The sequence below is a fragment of the Vanessa atalanta genome, chromosome 23 (genome assembly GCF_905147765.1).
Source record: "Vanessa atalanta chromosome 23, ilVanAtal1.2, whole genome shotgun sequence".
Lineage (NCBI taxonomy): Eukaryota > Metazoa > Arthropoda > Insecta > Lepidoptera > Nymphalidae > Vanessa > Vanessa atalanta.
Genome location: NC_061893.1, coordinates 1688843 through 1705751, shown reverse-complemented (window position 1 = coordinate 1705751; position 16909 = coordinate 1688843).

The window sequence follows — 16909 nt, the reverse complement described above, 5'->3', positions numbered from 1 at the left end:
GCACCAAAATGTAGAGTAAACATAGAGTGTCATATGGTTAGATATTTTGTAGCTCAGCGTTGCAGGAAAACATGTCGAAAATCCTTAAGATTGTGATGGAATTTTGTCATATTTATGGTATGGAGCAGTGTTGTGTACTCAAAAGATAAAAAAAGAAAACAAAAGACTAAAGGAAGCTCAACACTTACATTATTTTACAGAAATTCACACAAACACACACATGCACACACATGTGCAAATTGAATAATACTTCTAAATGCTTCAACACCACAAACTCATAATTGTTCAATCACTAACGCTTTAAAATCTCTAATAAACGGACTCAATAAAACGTGCACAAAGGTAGTCTATAAGAAGACGACCAATCTCTTCCAGATAACCTTTGGGAATAGAACAAAACACAACTGCTTTTGAAATTTCATACACACAAAGCCAATCCATTTGTCTATGCTATAGTTGCGTAAAAATCCACATTTATGATGTACCTCAACCAGTAGCACCTAGGTTTGTATTGTTGGCTATTTTAATGACTAATTTAAACATTATTTCTATCTCTACAAAGGTGAACTCCGCTGAGCCATGCGCGGGTTACAGCGCGGGGCAATTGGTAGGTATGTGGCAACGATTTCCTATCCATGTCTAGGACGGCGATCTCAGGGGCTTTTGTAGATAAAATACCACACAATCCGGTTTTGTTTTTTTGGCATTAAATTGTATTTATTAATTGAATTATTTTTATCTCTTAAGATTAATTAATTTCTCATTGGGATAAGACCGCCATTGTACTTTTCTTTATTTAATGAGATTTACAACAACAATAACTCGATTCTTCTATGAGGATCAATGACCTGATGACGTGAGGCTAAGGCTTAGTCCAAGCCCAGCAGGGTATATACCAGCAAATAGCGATATTTGGTATTATTATGATCTGGTTTGAAGGAGGACGTGAGCTAATAGGCACAAGGAAATAACATCTTAGCTCCCAAGGTTGGTAAATATGAACAACCTTTTGTAATGGTTAACATTTCTTACATTACCAATAGAAATGCTCGGTGGTGATTATTTATCATCAGGTTGCCCAATTGCTCCGCCTACCGATACCAAAAACAAAACAATGTAATGACAAAAAAAGACCACATTAACATAGACGCAAAATAAAGGTCGGAAAAATATGACTTGGTGGTAGGGCTTTGTGCAAGCCATTTCAAGCAATTTCTTACAACACCAATTGTCAATGGGCGGTGGTGACCACTTACCATCAGGTGGCCCATTTGCTCGTCCGCCTACCGATACCATAAAAAAAAACAATGTAATCGTTACTTGTATAAATAATAAAACATTGAATGACGTCCACACCGAGATACTCGTCTATTGTCTTTAGTTTTCTAAAGTATTTCCATTTTCTATTAAATAACACAAAGGAAAAGGAAGCTGGATATTTTTTAATACATTTGCAAAAGCAGAACAATAGTGTGAACATTTTTTTCTAAGAACTGTTGTTTTCACTTATCTAGCCGATCTAGGGGTAGGAGGTAGGGTAACCAAGTTACATGAGGAGCACTGCGGATACTCATTTTAAAACGCTACCGCATAGTTTAACGCTTTTCTGGACTGGTTTGATTAAATGGGTTTTTGTGAAAAATACACCATCAAACTGCTTTAGCTAATCAAAAAGAATGTTGCAAGGTATTGGGTGCCATAGTAAATGAGGTTTAAATAATATAAAAAACTATGGTACTATAATAATTATTACAATCTTTGAATAAAAAATTTTGCCTTAAGGCCTGCTCCCCTTTTGCCACCAGACTGCTCCTCGATGGACAAACATGTATCAGAATTTCATTAAAATTAAACAAATGCAGGTTTACTCACGATGATTTCCTTCATCGCCGAGCAGCAAATCAATTATAAACACAAAAAAAATTTAGTCGTGATTTGAACCCGCATTTATTGGTTACGATGAATGCGTTCTAGCCACTGCTCTTAGCTCTCAAAATAGGACATGTCCTTAGAAAATTGATCACGTGGCTACCCAGCTAGATAAATCGCTTGGAGTCTTTACAAGTATTTCCAATAATATTGTTTGATATTATTATTTCTTTGTGATAATATTTTTCTATGAGTGAAAAGAGACTTAAAATTTTATTTCCCTGTCTATAATGTACTGCTTTTACCACCCAGTTTCGACCGAGATAAATTTGATCTATACAATATATATTTAAACATATCGATTACATGTAGAAGGGACGTCAAATATACATATGTTTTAAATTGAATTTCACTGATGACCTGACCAATTCCGGCTACGACAGCTGTTTTAGTTGTTGTTATTTTAATTTCAATTATTATTTAGTTATTAAAATTTTATTTTATATTTTATATAGGTTAGTTTGGTTTATATAAATTATATCAAAAATATTTTTGAAGGCCAATGTTGTTTACACCTTTAAAGACGTATATCTTTGAATGATACCTACATTAGATATTAATTTTAAGTGCTTAGTGATAAGTTAATGGTGTAACATTTTTAATAAATAAACAAATAAATAAACCTCAAGAGAGACTAGCCAATTACGCAAACACAGGTGCACTCTCATTATCTTATCCGATAGGATGGCAAATCCAACACGACCATAAAGAGTTTAGACGTAGGACCAACTTGACGTGCTTCCTGAGACATGGGAGAGTAGACACTTCCAATTTCCAGATTCCGGGCTGTTATCGAGAATTTTTTGATAGAATAACCCAATAACTTTTTATCCACCCTACCTGGGGTTTGAACCCAGGACCTCCGAATCTAGCCTTATATCTAGCCACTAGATCAATGCAGTCGAAATTGTACTTTATAATATTGTTATAGATCATATAATTATTCATGGATATTTTTATGTAAAATAATATATTTACAATAGACAAAAATAACAAGTTTATTCAAGTGGTTACCTCAGATTATAAAACAAAAGCAGGTGCGCACAAAAGGGAATACATTTAAAAAGTGAATGCTTATTTCCGGTAGTGTAGGAATCAACACGTTAACAGGTCATTTATTAATAATTTAAGTGACAACACTCAAGACTGTTCGCACTACACGGAATTTTGGTTTTTATTACTTTACACTTTAATTCTTCGTGCACTCCATCAGCCTTACGTTTTATAATCAGTGGTGACAATCACCATAAACACTAGATTGTCTCTAATTTTGTGAAATAGGTGGTAAACGAGTAGGAGTAACTGGAAGGAAAGAAACGGCTAGTAGACATGCAACTCTTGCGGCTTTCAGGTGTGAAGTCTCCTTTAAGAAATGAGTAGGCTCTTGAGAATTCCCAAGTCGTATTGGTTCGGAAATTCCACCGGCGAAACCATAAAGTCATTGTAAAATGCGTTGCATATATGTAATTTTAGATGTTTGAAACACTGACAAATCAAAGATTTGCTAAACATGGTATCTAAAATATCGACATCAATGAAAATTCTTTATTCAAGTAGGCTAATAAGTACCTTTAAATACATTATGTATCTTAAGTCTAATAATACTGACCCACTCGCCCGAAAATCGAAACATAGCAATGCAAAGTAATACTGTGTGGGAGTCGAATAATTGATGAGCTGGTACACTCAGGCGGGCTAGCACAAAGCCCAACAACTTTCCAAATCAAAGAAGTGCTTCGAAAATTCAGTGAAACGATGTGAATTCTAATCAAAGTAAATGAATGTTAAATAATGCATTATTCTGTTTTGCGTTGTTGAATTAAATCGGCGGCATCGATGATTATGTTTTAAATTGTTATTTTAAGATATTTCCTATTCGATGTGTTTGTGTTTCGACCGTTGAATAATCGATGGATCTGAGCTTTTTTAATATATCATGTAATTAGTTCTTCTTCAATCGCGTTGGGGCTTGGTCGTTAGGTGTTAGGAAAACAAGGTAAAAGCCTATAACCTTCCTTGGAGTTCAAGCTTGCTTCGTACCAAATTTCATCAAATTCTTACTTAATATCATCACACATCTTTCTTACATAATACTTTCGAATTTATAATATAAGTAGGTAAAGAAAAAGTGTATACGACGTTGATCCTAATTATTGCCTAACTCTTGACTTATTTTATTTTATTGACGTTTATGAACCACTTGTTCTGAATTAAAATTTTAAGATCATTATATAAAGTGTCAAATAAAGTTATTGGGTTCTTTCGTTAAAGAATTCTGAAAAAGTAATATTTTAAAATTTAAATTATGTAATTGTCTGTTATTATATGTTTGGATTAATCCCGGCGACTGAATATCACCTTCGGACATCTCGTCAAAATTTTAAGTTTCACCCGCACCACCTAGATGTCCGAAAATCCACAATAGTGCGATTTTTAAGACTTTTCTGCCTCACACAACCACTCTGTGGAGCTTTCGCCGGCGGTTTTTCCGGACCGATACGACTTGGGAACCTTCAAGAAAAGAGCGTACTCCTTCCTTAAACGACCGGCAACGCATTTGCAAGCCCCCTGGTGTTGCAGATGTCCATGGGTGGTGGTAGTCACTTTCCATCAGATGAGTCTCCTGCTCGTTTGTCACCTATCACAAAAAATCCCAGCTGTGAAGATGCAATTGTTTAGAAAAATTACGATATATTTGTTCTCAGATTTATTCACATTCATAATTTAGAATTACATAAAAATATTTTATATTTATCCAATAGCCTCTGATGGATTTAATTCCATGCCTTCTGTTCAAGAGGAGAGAGGTGTCTCAGCAGTGGGATATTTAGAGGACGATTACAAGGTCACAGTTTGTGGAAAATCATTTCTTAATGAATTTAAATTATTTCTATCAAATTCAAAATATAATAAACTTTAATCAATTGATCTCAAGTACTTTTCGGAATGTAAATTCTTCCAAGAAGACCCACCCGGCAAGAAATTCTCAAGTTATACTATTTCATACCGATGATTGTGTTTACAATTAACAATTTGCCCGTCAAGTTATTCTCCAAGTAAATGTGAATAATTTTCAGATATTTCAGAGCAAAAATTAGTTCTGGAAATACTGAAACATTGTTTATTTTTGGAAAATATTTCATCTGTGATGTGGACATATATTTTTAAATATTGGACAACATCACATACATTACTCTGATCCCAATGTAAGTAGCTAAAGCACTTGTGTTATGGGAAATCAGAAGTAACGACGGTACCACAAACACCCAGACCCAAGACTACATAGAAAATGAATGAACTTTTTCTACATCGACTTGACCGGAAATCGAACCCGGGACCTCAGAGTAGCGTACCCATGAAAACCGGTGTACACACTACTCGACCACGGAGGTCGTCGATGGACGAGGATGGTGAACATGGTAAAACGTGACTGTCTTTTTTAGGTTAACTGAAATGTTTGCACTGTGTTTATCTTACATTACAATTGATATAAAAACGCTAGGTTTTGATAATTTGAAACCTGATAATTGATTATATGGCCAAGATTGGTGATCATGCTAGAATTAGGAATTTGTGCTCTGTGCTTATCTGATGTTGTAATTCAGCAAGCTATTTGAGATCTATAGAGCAATGATATCAGAACAAACTCGAAACCCATCGCAAAACACGATATCATTTTACGTTTATTGTCCTATACGACATTTAATATAACAATAATAATATTTAAATGATACAAGCTTTAAAAATAGGGTAAAGATCCGTTCACTCAATAAAGTGCTCAAGTCACACGTTGATTATCGTCGTGCTAGTACGAGTGAATCTCGTGGTCACAGGATGTCTTATCTAATAATGTAAAACCCACCAATATATTTTGTTACTTGCAATTAAAGAGTTATATTAACAAAACTGCTTTCATCTTCTATCCCCACTTTTTATATAACAGTGAAACATTAACATTAAGAGGCTATTTACTTTATCGCTACTTACCTAAAAAGGTTCGACAAAGTTGTCACTTCCAGGCCACGTGTACCAAGCGCTCAATTGTTACAAGTTTATTGTTACACTTGTAACAATTGAGACTAGTGTATTGTTACACATGAAACAATTGAGCTCTTGCTTCGATTGAACTCGTGGTGCCTAATTAGTATTTGCTATCCGTTTCTGATGCTTAGTCCGTTATATTGAATATAGAATAAGGTTTTTCTATCATATATAGGCGCAAGTAACGCTTTAATAATCTCAAATCATTGTCAAGAGTATTTCCTTAGTATTAGTATTAGCTCACATTAATTTCAATTATTTTTTTTCAATAAGTAAAACAAAATTTTGGTGTACATATCTTATTTCTATACATGCATATAATATACTTAGATCGTAAAAGTAAATGTTTACTGGATGGTAAGGCTTTTCGCAGGCCCGTCTCGGTAGATACCACCTGCTTCAACTTAGTGCTTAGTAGATTCTCTTCCGCTAAACTACAATTATTTGTATTATATTGTTCCGGCTTGAAAGGTGAGTGAGCCACTGTAATTACAGGCACAAGAGATATAACATTTTAGTTCCCAAGGTTGGGGGTGCATTGGTGATGTATGGAATTAAAATTATATGGCACCAATGTCTATGTAGTGACCGCTTACCATCAGGTGGTCCATTTGCTCTGCGCCTACATCTCACCTTGGTAATATGCATTAACAATCCTCTCATAAAAATGAGTTCATAAACGAGACGGCAAGCATCACCACTCGCGATCATTGGTCTATTCAAATAGCGCGCCCTTCCACGTCATCCGGTTACACATTTCCGTCCTTTTTTAAAAAATGTGCCTTCTGGAATTTTCGATTGTAATAAAAATAATTCAAAATCAAAATCAAAATATACTTTATTCGAGTAGGCTTTTACAACCACTTTTGAATGTAGATTCTACCGAGATGAACCGGCAAGAAATTCAGAATCTCTTTTTCAACATCTAAAATACAGTCATGTTGGTTAAATACAATTATATATGTATGTAATATATCCTGTCTGGAAGTCAACAAGCATTAACTCCACGCTTTTTTATCATCTATATAATCTTCTATCGAATAATATGCCTTCTTATTACTGATGTATTTTTTACCGATGTATTTTATACAAATGTTTTGAATTTAAGAAACGGCAAAGTTAAAAATGTCTTTTCAAAAGTTCTTTAAAACATTATGAATCTTATGTCAACGAATAATATATTGAGGACATTGTATTACTTTTCTATAGCAAATATGTATAAATTCAATCTCGTTACTTTGTGGGATAGATCCTACTATTCAATCCGCTTGGTAATAAAGCTTTAACTGGATACATATGCTAATTTTTGTCCCCGAGTACCCTAAAACTCTAAGTCTATTCCGACCTCACGATTGTACCTCCATTACTTGGCGCGTGAAACCATCCCTTATCCGTTAAAGGATCCTTCTTTTCAGTATGTTCCACTTGCAACCGATATCTATACTAACAAGCGAGGACATATTTTTTTTATTGCTTAATAGAAAAAAAAGAACTTCTAAAAAATATAGCTAGATAAAAGTTCGGAGGTGTTTTTTGGTGGTTCGTATTTCGGAGGTTTTCGTAAAATTATAAGTAGCTGCATTTTACAGTTTCTACTTTTTTTTTTTTATTAATAATATTAACGTGACAACAAAGTTATGAGTCAGTTTTTTTTTTATAAACTTGTCTTGACACACGTGTTTTTTGCTTTTCATGTACCGTTTATATTGTATATGTCTGTTTAGTGCCTATTTTACTATTAATTACACCCACTGATAACACATTTTATTCTTGTTAAGAGTGAGCTGAGACCGCTAAGGATTGATATATTGATGTCTTCACAGACATGTCATCCATGCTTTTGGTGTTCTTCAATTTATATTTTTTTCAGTGTGCATGTATGTCTTTATCACCAGGCAGCATCACAATTTAAGTTTAAGTCCAAGTAATTAAAATAATTGTGATTTTTTACGTATTAATTATTTGTTTATAGTTAATATCGTACTCGGTGGTGAAGAAAGTCATAGAAAGAATATCAAATAAAAGACTGACATGTGTATCCACCAAAATAAAGGTACACTGTTTTGATTTATTTATTGGGTTATGTTAAACAAGCGTTGCGATAGACTTCTATGAAATGTCAAATAAACTAGTCATAAAATAAAAGACATAAAATTTGTAATTATTTCCTGGTGTTAAGTGAAGCGAACTAGTTTTTTGTGCTCTTAGTGTACGAATGTCCTCTTGTGGTTATGTCGTGCGAAAGTATAACATTTGTAACAGACGAATAAACGAGAAATACTTTTATTTATTCTCTCTATGCAATGTTCGATATTATTTGTAATTGATGGCAAATCTATCTATTTAGTTCTAATCGATCTTTTATTTCTTAAAATTATTAGGACTCAATTTAATGGAATATTTATTTCTTAAATCGTTAAAACACAACTATATTCACCGCCGAGCACGAGATGAATTATAAACACAAATTAAGCACATGAAAATTCAGTGGTGCTTGCCTGGGTTTGAACCTGTAATCATTGGTTAAGATGCACGCGTTCTGACCACTGGGCCATCTCGCCTCTCAGGCGCACAGACTTGTACACTATAATATATCTTGCGTAGTTGGCTGATCTCCTTTAAAAATGTCCGCCGTGGCCCAAAGACACGTCCGGACAACATTATCATACGCAGCAAACTTTTAAGATTTCCATCTCCAAAAGGTTTGCGAAAATGACGGTAGTTTTAATCTTTGACAATCAATGAGATAGTCTATTTTTTTTAATAATTCCCCAAATCAATTAGGGAATTACTAATATTTCTATGTACCCTTCCTTTTATGCTTATCACTTGTGTTAGGAGTAGGGACGACAATAGGCCAAGGGGCCAAGATCGATCCTGCGAGTTTTTACATAGCTAGGCTGCCTAAACCATTGCGCTATTCACGCTTATCAAAAGTCTAATGTTCCAATAACGAATTTAAATCATCCATTACACTTTATGCCGAAAAAAATTATAACCATATATATCGAGGGTTCACGGGCTACCTTTTACTAAGTGACATCCTGACCGATAATGAGTTACGATATTCGTGACGATCTGAGCGCTTTTTGTCGCTTGAAAAATCAGCATATTTAAATATAATTTGAATTTGATATAATTGAAGCGGCACAAATTTTATGAAAAGACGATCTTCATCGACTTGAGTGTTTTTTTCTGGCATAAATTACGTAACATAAGGCGTTCGTATTACGCTTGAATCTGAAATACATTCTTGGTGTCGCTTCAAGCGTTTAGCTTGCACCTGAAATCTATAGTAAAACATTTAGCTTGCATCTGAAGTCTTGCATTTAATATTAATACGCGCTTAAAAATTTTAAAACTTTACATGGATTTTCGGATACGAGACGGGGTCAACGTGTCAACGCATGTAAGGCCCGTCCTCATTCCCAGGGAACCAATGTTAATCCATCAAGTCTCTTACCATCATCACGACTAATTCCACGAGGCTCAATAAGAGCAGGACCGTTGATGGTGGCAAGAGCCCTTTGTGTCATTAAGAGAACCGTGGCGGAAAAGTCTGTCTGAACTCCTTGGGCAAGAGAGACCATGTAAACCGTCATCTGTGCTCAGAGCACAGCGGTGTTCCCAGTCGGAGACCAATTGATACGTATTATATATTCAATTTATTTAATAATACGTTTCTTCTATACATATACATATGACGGGCCACTGTGTTTTGAGAGAAGACAAGAAACGAAAAAAAATAATAATGACATTTTTGACATTGGATATAGTGCGGTTGGACGTTTCTTCACTCTGACGCAACTTCAGGCTCTTTTGTGTAATACATTGGCATTTTTCGTAAGCAAGACGTGCCTGGTGCTGATTGTATTACTGTTATATTGTAAAACTTTCAAACGCGTGGTTTTAATTCTCCTCGCCCGCCTACCCACGATCGGCAGCCACAGGTGGATACAGAAAATAATGATAATGGCAATGTGTCATTACATATGTTAGTGTAATGCTGGTAATATTTGGTTTTCTTATTCCAAACTTCAGTCTGCATGGTTATATTACTGTGTTAAACTAAAATCGAACACTCGCTATTACTACTATAAAAGACAAACTCATTCCTTGAACATGCCGAGTCAACTGAACAAATCAACATGGAAGCGTATTTAAAAAGTATCTGATTCAAAAATTTTGTATTCCAGAAACATTTAAAAATTTCTCCCGCTCGTTTTAATTTCGAAAATTCGAGAAATAAAGTTCAACGGAAAATATTTTCGAATGAATTAAATTACAGTTATAAAGTGAACGATTTTTTGTCAAATGAAATCGCTTTGTAAAACCCAACGTGGCTCATTGATGCGTGTAGTACAAATTCAGATAGCTCTTTGAAATCACGAATAGAATCGTTTCGGATGGTTTACCATCAACCACAGAGTATAGAATATCTTGGAAGTTCTTAACCTAATTTTAATAAAGGAAACTAGTATCTAGTTGTTGGTGGTAAACTTTGGTGGTAGGGCTTTGTGCGAGCCTGTCTGTGTAGGTACCACCCACTCATCAGATATTCTACAGCCAAACAGCAGTACTCAGTATTGTTGTGTTCCGGTTGTAAGGGTGAGTGAGCCAGATTACATCTTATTTCCCAAGTTTGGCGGCGCATTAGCGATGTAAGGTATGATTGATATTTCTTACAGCGCCATTGTCTATGGGCCGTGGTGACCGCTAACAATCAGGTGGCCCATGTTCTCGTCCACCTACCTGAATAATATATATATATAAAAAAAATGTTTTAGAAATTTCTTGTCATACTATATTCTCATATAACTAAATTTTAGGTAATATTAACTTATAAAATACGCGGAATTTAACAAAAGCTTTCAGCTTTAATTTCTGTTCTCATAGTGTTGTGTGGGATACATTGAAAGTAATTATGTCACATTTTTGTATATCCTCTAAGTTTAAGTGGAGCAAATTTGTAAAATAACCTTTAATAAGAGAGGAAGATATTTTCAGCAGTGGGATTCTTAGAATTCTAGGACAAGTACTTCCGAGTATGGTCATAGGTTCGAAAAGTTGTTCTATGAAAGCTTAATTAGACCGACATAACATACAACGCACCAGCTGAACGGTGAGTCTATCAAGACAATTTTTTTACAAGAAGCATAAGAATTGATCATTTTTAAATATTTGTCTCCTAAAAGGTTTAAATGGGGAATGAAAGTTTGTGGGGAAATATGTCAATTTTTAGTTTAGATATGGAAATCAGTATTAAGGTAGAGTTCAAGTAAAATGTAAAGTTTTTTTTTTTAAAAAATCATCACCAAATTTGCTGAAATTTAGGTTATTATAGTAAGTATGAATGTTATGTTATTTTGGAAGCTTATAAATTTGAAAATCGGTTTTGAGGCTTCTGCTTATGAGTAGATTACAGCTGTTGAGGCATTTCTGAAAATTCAGAGGATGAATGGTTGAATACTAAAAAGAGAAATACTTATGGGGAGATGCAATTTCGATAACTTTTTAAAGCCAAAAACAGTTGTTACATCGTTGTTAAAGATAGATGTTACAACGGTCTTAATTATCCATCCCATAAGAGAGTTAAATATTAATTAATTTTTATTCGATGCCATTAAGAAGAACATTAAAAAAAACTTTTATCACTTCAATAGTCTAAATTTTGGGCAAGAAAAACTGCAAAACGAGTCACCTTATATTGTATTACATACTAAAACTTTCTTTAAAACGTTTGAAAATTTATGTATATTAGTTATGTGTTTTTTTGGTTACAAATAAAAGAACAAACGCCTCCTCATTTTTTACTGTAGAATAATATATTTGTAGACTAACTTAAAATTTTACTTAACGTATACAGTCAGACGGTTGAGACAATGTTTTCCTAACAGGACTATCGAATGTACGATTTTACTTTAACTCAACGCATTCATAAAACATTTACCGCAATCTTAATTTACAAACGAATATGTTTAGGGGTGAGGTTTTAAACGTGTAAATATATTATTATATGTATTTGGAATGACGAATGTAAGTTAAAACTTTGTATAACAATGCATGTAAGGATTTTGACAGTCGAATGCTCAATGGCAAGTCGTTCCAAAGAACGACTTGCATGCATTTAAAAACTCTGTTAATAACTTATATCTCTCATCACAGTAATGATGACGACATGATTATGACAAATATTTAATAACGTCATATATGTATGTATTATGTATATATATGTATGTATGTATGTATGTATGTATGTATGTATGTATGTATTTATTGATATATGTACGTATGCATATTTATTGAATATTTATTACTGTTATTTATTTTTGTATGTGTTTAGGTTGTATTTATTTTAAGAGTATTTAAAATTTCACCATCCTATACTGTCTTCCAAACACAATCCTCTAACCCAAGGTAGCCTGGAAGAAATGGCTAATAAGCCATAAGGCCGCCTTTTGTTTCACCATTAGTTTATTAGTTTGTATATTTTGTAATCGTTTGTGATTGTGCTTGTGGTGTACAAAAAAGTGTTAAATAAATAAATAAAATAAGACCTTGAGAACAAAGTTTTAATTGTAGATTTAATCACTTTGAGGTAATCATTGGATTACTTTAATGTATTCTTAATGAATTGATTGCCTCGTTGGTCTAGTGGCTTTATATAAAATCACAGACATCGAAGTTATAAATTCAAACCTCAGGTCGGGCCGATAAAAAGTTATTGGGTTTTCCTATCGAAAAATTATCAGTGACAGCCCGAAGTCTGGAAGTTGGAAGTACACTCGTGTCTCAGAATGCACTTAAAGCCGTTGTTCTTGAACCTGAACCCTTTCCACTCGTGTCGAATTTGCCGTCCCATCGGATTATGAGAGTGGCGGAATATATACTGCACCTGTGTTTGCACACATACTAGTAGTGCAATATGTCCTGTGTAATTGGGTGGTCTCCCATGACATTGACCACGATGAACGAAATCGGCCGGACGACATCATAATCATAATTCTTTTTTTTATGTTATAGGTGGCAAACGAGCAGAACGCTCACCTGATGGAAAGTGATTACCACCGCCCATGGACATGCAACACCAGGGGGGTTGCAGGTGCGTTGCCGGCCTTTAAGGAATAAGTACGCTTTTTTCTTGAAAGTTCCCAAATCTTTCAATACGCTTTTTTCTTGAAAGTTCCGAAGTATCGGTTTGGAAAAACCGCCGGCGAAAGCTGGTTTCACAGAGTGGTTGTGCTAGGCAGAAAATGTCTTAAAAATCGCTCTGTTGTGGATTTTTAAGACATTCCTCCATGTTTCTTGTGATCTCTTTGAGAAAACCTTACCAAAATTCTGTAAACTCCTAATAATAACCTCCTCTTTTAAGTTCGTTTCAATTATACGAACTTCCTAAAACTTTCGCTCAAATTAATCTATCGTAAAATAATTATTGATCTTTTAAATGCTTACACAAATGTATTCATTATATAAACATTCATTTATTTATTTTGCGTCGTTGGATTCTGGGTAAGGGATATAAAAATGGTTACATTATAAAGTACTGTCTACATAAAATATAAGTATTGTTTTATTAAGGATGTATCAGACTGCTTAAAAGAAAGTAACCACAAAAATGCGACTTTAATAACTGGCCGTACGTTGATGTCTTTTAATTTATTCGTCAAGATATCGAGGGGAAATTTGTTAATACATAAATAAGTTTAAGCGGCAGTTTTAAAATATTTGTAAGTAAGTATTTTGTTATTGGATATTCGTCTTGTGCGTTATATAAACATCGGTCATTTATTGGAATATATGATACGATAAATAGGATTCATCTTACGATTATGTACCGTACGGCATCCTGTCCGGATTCACCGGACAAATGAAATACTATTTTTCTACATTAGAATGGTTCTCAGGTATGAATTATAATAACAATACGTAGACGTGATGGTAAGTAGTCACCATCGCCCTTAGACGTTAGCGCTATAAGAAATATTAACCATTTCTGAAACCATCAATGCGCCAACCTTTGAAACTAAGACCTTCAAACCGGAACACAAGTGTTAAGTTCCTATTGCTGTTTGGCGGTAGAATATATGATGAGTGGGTGGTACCTACCCAGTGGGATTTGCACTGAGTCCCACCACCAAGTAAATTATAATATATAATAATGTCAGAACTGTTGCGGTAATATACCGCTCTATACCGTCAATGTTTTCACACATGAAATTCGGTAAATAATATTATGTTAAATATATATATATATATATATATATATATATATATATATATATATAAATTTGGTTTAAATGTAAAATACAATTGATCTTATAAGTTTAGTCTGAAGGTATCTTTACTCCCTTGTAAATACACGTACGCAGAAATTTACATTTACGTAAGAACAATTGTTTCAATTAAATGGGATTTCAAAGTACCCTTGTTATTCATGCCGGAGATTACGATTCGAGTTTGTTTTTAAATTAATAAAGTTTACAATTTCATTTTAAACATTATTTCAGGCAAATATATAACTAAATCTACAAAAAATATATATTTGATGTATAAAGGAGTAAAAGGTACAGTACATACTGTACCTATGTAGGTATATATATATATATGTATACATATGAATGTAAAAGCTTCATTAAAAGACTGGTTCGTTTTTTGCCCACAGGATCGAAATTGCGATTCAACGGGGAAATGCTGCTAGCATTCTTGCCGACATTCCACGCGGTCAAGATTCATACATTAACCATTTATAATACATATTTGTATATTTTAGAAGTCGAAGTTCACCGCAAAATACAAGCGTCAGAATGTGATGTAAGAAATTGTCTGCAATAGTTATTATACACGTATCAAAATGGCGTATCACTGTAAGTCGGATATCAACATTTCACGAGTGAGATACGAAGTGAATTCTTATAGCATCATAAGTTATTGTTATAGTTATTTCATAAATTACCGTTCATTCATAAATTCTGCTTGGCGTTAACCCGACTTACGTTAACTTCTTCCATTTTTTTTGTAATGGTCATTACAAAAATTACAAACATCATACTAAAAACAAATTTAATAGGAAATTATCCCTTTAAAATTCTCCTTAAATTTAGTCATAGAACTCCTATTTACTCATTTCAACTTTCTTCTCGGTTTTTCATAGTTCTTAATAATTTCATACAATTATACTCCTACCAAAAGTGCTATCGAAGTCCAACCGAAGAGAGCTGGACACCTGTGGCCGAGTGTTGAAATGGCTCAGTAAATACAACACATAGTTCTTAAACGAAGATCACAGATTCAAATCCAGGCCAGCGTGAGTAAACCTGCACGTGTAGGGTAAAGTTTCGTCACATGTGTTTCCACGAACTACTTACTACGGCTGTAAGCTTACACCGTACTTCACAAGGATTTAGCTTTGAAGTTATTTACGCTTGTGACAATATCATGGATTTAGTACATCTTATTGTTACAACAGCTACATGATATAGTTTCGCACGGATCTACATAAAACGTCAATACTTAAGGATAAATACACAAAGAAAAATTGTCTCCAAGAATGCCTCAGCAAAGTTTAATTACATTACAATCGAATGAATGGCTTAGCAACGCAAAGAGGACAGACAGACCAACACACACACACACATCAGCCCGCATTCGTCCACTGCTGGACATAGGCCTCTCCAAATGCACGCCACAGTGGTCTTTCTTCGGCAACTCGCATCCAGCTCCTGCCAGCCGTCTTGCGCAAATCGTCACTTCACCGTGCCTGAGGACGTCCTACACTACGTTTGCCGAGACGCGGTCTCCACTCTAGAACACGTTTTCCCCAATGGTTATCGGTTCTACGACAAATATGGCCAGCCCACTGCCACTTCAGCTTACTAATCCGGTGGGCTATGTCGATGACCTTGGTTCTCTGACAGACCAACATTAATGTTTATTTATCTAAAATGAGAAAAAGACTTGTACAGTCAGCGAAGTTTTACTAAAATCCAACCTGTAGATAAGAGACATCGTTTTATCGCCATAACGACAAAAATGGAACTATTTAATATTTTCAGATCATATTTCATTTACTTATAACCCGTTACGGTTATGTTATTACTTTTGGTAACTGTATATTCACACGATTATAGTCTTTACGTTTCAGTCATAGAAACTATTTTGCAATGAACGTAACGAAGTCCGATTTTCCAAAGCCTATAATTCAAAATGATTTACAACATCACCAAGACGCTTGAATCAAGCGATGCAATTAATATTGCTTAAAGCGGACGACACCTTCCGTAATATTCTGTTAATTATCGCTTTTGAATTTTAATTAATAACATAAATTATATTTTCATTTTGTATAACTTAATAGCAAGGGCGCTTCAATAACTAAGTCGTTTCGTATCGAAACATTTCAGACGTTGTTTTTTCTGCGATTTAGGGTAACTGATGGGCGTTTTGCGACGTGATACGTGATATATGAAACTCCCTTTTGAAGATCTAGTGGCTACGTAATGTTTGCAGATTATGAAGGTATCGTGAGGTCTCAGAATTGTATGTTGAATAAATAAGAAGTTATTGTTTAACATTTTCGGAAAGCATCTAAAACTGTTGGCCCTGCAGCAGATCTTTGAAGAGTAAGGGTGAGAAAATTGAGTGTACATTTGTTTTTGCACGCACACGTAAATTACAAGTATAACATATCCTGTTATGACATGACATACTTGTATTTAACTAACATGACTGTATTTTAAGATGTTGAAAAAGAGTAACTACTGAGTTTCTTGCCGGTTCTTCTCGGTAGAATCTACATTCCGAACCGATGGTAGCTTTCCTTTAAAAAGTTTGTTAAATGACGATTCAAAAGGGCTTGTAAAAGCCTACTTGAATAAAGTATATTTTAATTTTGATTTATGTTAATTACACTTGCTTAGAAAGGGTAGAACTGACCGAA